The 4,025-nt window shown below is 38.8% G+C and overlaps 1 pseudogene; it reads left to right on the top strand.

Annotated features, from left to right (window-relative positions):
- The first annotated feature begins 252 nt into the window (after positions 1-252).
- LOC100424732 (GPI ethanolamine phosphate transferase, stabilizing subunit-like) lies at positions 253-974 on the top strand (annotated as a pseudogene).
- Positions 975-4,025: the final 3,051 nt, after the last annotated feature.

Raw genomic sequence — 4,025 nt, 5'->3', positions numbered from 1 at the left:
TTGGAAATCAAGAGTTCTGGTTTAACAGCATAATTGTGAGCTGCCTATGAGGCTCTGATGCAGGAATTTCAAATATACTTACAAAATCATATAAAATTAAATGATAATGCGACTTACTTTATAGGTTTCTTCGATGCATTAAATACAACACATAGAAAGGTCAGGGCAGGGAGTCATACCTGATGTCAGAAGGCCTCAGTGTCCTTTTCCTTTTGCAGGTGGGAGAGTCAGATAGCCACCGAAGAAAACACAATGAAAGACACTGGTATCAAGAGACTATTGTATAATCATCTTTTATGCGTATTTTCAATTAGCCTGATCATCTTCATTCCATCATTCTTTTTGGAGAACTCCTCAATATTGGAAGCACACTTAATACGGTTGTGCATCTGTTGTGTTTTTCTAACTGCTGTCAATCCAGTATTATATTTAGTAGCAAAACCAAATGCATCCTCTAAAAGAAGTTTATCATCACACAAGGTGACTGGATTTTTGAAATGCTGTATTAATTTCTTATGTCTTGTTTCTTGCATGTAATTCATGTAATTTTTGTTCTATATGGAGTGCCACCATTAGAGTTGAAGATGGAAACATTTTTATTTGTGGTTATTTTGTCTGCTTTTACTACTCTACCAAGTTTATTTTTGTTAGGACCAAATCTCAAAGCATGGATAAGAGTTTTCACTGGAAAGGGAGTTATATTCACTTGGGAGAATAGTGTCCAGATCACTACAATTTCTAGTTTTGTGGCAACATGTCTTGGAGTACTTTCTATATCACTGGATGGGAAAAGACCATGGCAGATAAGGAAACTAACACGTACAGGATATGTAACATCCTCAAGGTCAGTGAGTTCGTACATGTGGCCCATCTCCTCCTATATGCTTGGAGCAAACTTTGGCAACACGGCTGGCCTTGTTATTTCACCACTCTGGATACACTGGAATAAAAAGCAACTTACATATAACAATTAATTGGAACAAAGGTAGAAGATATTTCTTTGTGCAGATACCATATAAAGACTATGAAGAAATATATACAATCAAAGCCAAACAGTTCCATTTACAGCATTTTTTAAATGTTATAATTGAAAAAAAACTTAAAAATGTATTTGCAACATGATATAATTGTAGCTTTTTCAACTATGAAACCCCTTAAGAAATTGTACTTTCTTGTTTAAGTAAAGTATCAATAATAGGAAAAAAAATGCAACACCTAAATTGCATACAATAATACCTGGTAAACACCATGCAGTCAATAACGTTAGCTATTAACATCACAAAAAGTGTGTGTTTTCCTTTTTTAATTTTTCAGTATGGAGACAGAGACATAGTAAAAGCAAGTTAGCAGAGCAATGGAGGCAGAATGCAGGTCGGAGCGAATTAAAGGGTGATTGCTCTATTGATAAAACTGTTCTCATAGCGTTCGAACACGTTCAGTGACAAGAAGACACTCATTGCCACCAGAAGCCACAATCCAATTGGATATGTTTATACACGTAACAACAATCTGGTCCCCACATTTATCATCCCGTTGATGACTGTACTTGGATTTTCAGTTTTTCACTGGTCTTCTCAAATCTAATTTTGAGAGGGTTCCTCTTTGTGCTGAGCCAGAATCTGTCTTCCAAGACCTTCAATTCAGCTGCACTCTGTCATCTGGGGCCAAAGTACTATATTATTCTAAACAGTAATTAACTTTTTGTTCCTTGAACATCCTTCTTTCAGTCATTTATTTATACAAACTGTAGGCCTCCTTCAAGTCATCTAGTTTGAGGGTTCACAAAACTGACTGGCCATCAGAGTCCCTTGGGAGTAAAAAAATAGATTCTGGATCTCAGACATCAATCCAGAATCTCCAAGAGGTAGAGCCAAAAAATCTGTAAGTTAGACGTTTCTTTGGCAAATTTGATGTACAGGCAAGTAAAGGAACCACTGCTCTAGTGTCTATGCGACAAAAACACCTTCAAGGATCCTTTCTTTTTTTTTGCAGAGATTCCAAAGTTACCAAATGTCACTTTTACTGGCACCTTTACTTTAGTATTTAGCATTTCACAATTACAAACATATTACACTTTTCAGAGTTAGCAGTTACTCCCAATCACTTAACAGTTAAGTAGAATGCACAAGTTTTTGGCATTTAGATGTCATGCAGCTGAGTGTGTCCCCTTGGCTTCAAAACTTTTCCAGTTACTGCATTTTTCTGCCAGATGGAAGCTTCATTTGGTCGGTATTGCAAAGTGCACAAGTAGTGTCCACTGTGCTTTGGAAATGTATATGATGCTTTCTGTAAAACTCTTTTCACCCACTCCCACCATCACCAACTCAGAGTTCTTATGCTGCTCCTTGAATCAGCTGTCCTCAGCTCTTTCTCGCCAATAGCAAGGGGTGGTAGAAGTTAGGCAGTTAGCTGAAAACCAAAGACCAGGTTGAATTCACACTTTGAAATTGGCTTCATGCGTCTGTTTAGATAAGCAGTGAACTGCTGTGGTACCTCAGTCCTGTTGTTGCTGCTCTGGATATTTTCTTCGTGGGTATTCTGACAGCTTGGACATGATCCCTGACACCACAAAATAAGACTGGAGGCAAAAGGAAACCAACTAATTTCTCCTCATGTTGTAACTGGTTTTTCCTGTTATTTATGATTGAACTCTATTGTCAGTGGCGCTCGCATTTTTACTTCACCTTGCCAAAATCAGCTTTAAGGGCCAAATTGTTTCTGTGTTTGCACACCCTCCTATTTTGCAGAAAAGCCTTTCCACTTAGCTACTGTTGCTTTGGCTCCAATATTTCCTTGTACGTTGCACCTTCAATACATTCTTTTTACAAGACTCAGCATCTAGAAATGAGTTTTTTCAGTTTGCTCTCACTGGAACAATATTCACATCCGCAACCTCATACATGGCTCTAGAAAACATCTGGAGATGATCCAAAACCTTTCAGACTTTATCAGCAAGAAGGTCCCTTACGTATTGGAGCAAATAAAACTAGCATGCCACAACAGCCCTCAGGTAAAGCACTTCTTAATACTGCCCAAATTAGTGGTCTCTTTACAACTCTCAGCCTCTGGGAAAGGTTAACCTTTAAACAACCACCCTTGAAATGATTTGTTTTTTATCTTTGCCTTGACATAATTTTAATTTTCGAAGTCCTTGCCTTGGCTCAACCACTAACTCCAAATGCCTCTGTTTTAATCTGTGCTTTCTACAGAATTTGGAGAAATTTCTGATATCTTCTTTAAGTTGCTACAGATTGTGTTTTATTCCAAAATGTCTTATTTTTTGCTCCAAAATCTTCATTCTCAGGCTTTAGCTTTTGTACTTTCCTAGCAAACTCTTTCTTTCACAGCTGAGACTCTTCAGGGTAGAATTTCTGTTGTCCCCCAAGCAATCAGCATCATCTTTGACACATGGTAGGTGTTCAACAAATGCTTGTTTGTTCATTTATTCAACAAATTTTTGTTGAGTTCCAGCTATGTTGAGGCACTGTTTTAGGTTTTAGGGTTTCAACAGTGAATAAAACAAAGTTCCTGTTTTATTGGTTTTTTTTTTTTCAGAGTCTCGCTCTGTCACCAGGCTGGAGTGCAGTGGCACGATCTCGCCTCACTGCAACCTCCGCCTCCCGGGTTCAAGTGATTCTCCTGCTTCAGCCTCCCGAGTAGCTGGGATTACAGGTGCCCACCACCAAACCCGCGTAATTTTTGTATTTTTAGTAGAGACGGGGTTTTATCATGTTGGGGAGGATGGTCTCGATCTCTTGACCTCATGATCCACCCACCTCGGCCTTCCAAAGTGCTGGGCTTATAGGCATGAGCCACCGTGCCCAGCCAGTTCCTGCTGTTATAGAGCTTACACTGTGTTGGGAGAGACAGTCAATAAGGAAGTGTGAAATATATGTATCAAATGTTTTTAAGAGCTATTAAAAATAAAACAGGATAAGGGGGATAGTGAATGCCGGGGTCCAAGATTGGCTATTTTAGATAGAATGGTCTAGGGGTTCACTTGCTGATGAGGTGGCATCTGCCAA

Source organism: Macaca mulatta, chromosome X, assembly GCF_049350105.2.
Source record: "Macaca mulatta isolate MMU2019108-1 chromosome X, T2T-MMU8v2.0, whole genome shotgun sequence".
In the NCBI taxonomy this organism is placed as follows: Eukaryota; Metazoa; Chordata; class Mammalia; order Primates; family Cercopithecidae; genus Macaca; species Macaca mulatta.
The sequence above is the reverse complement of the archived record's forward strand: the minus strand, read 5'-3'. Positions and strand labels throughout refer to the sequence as shown.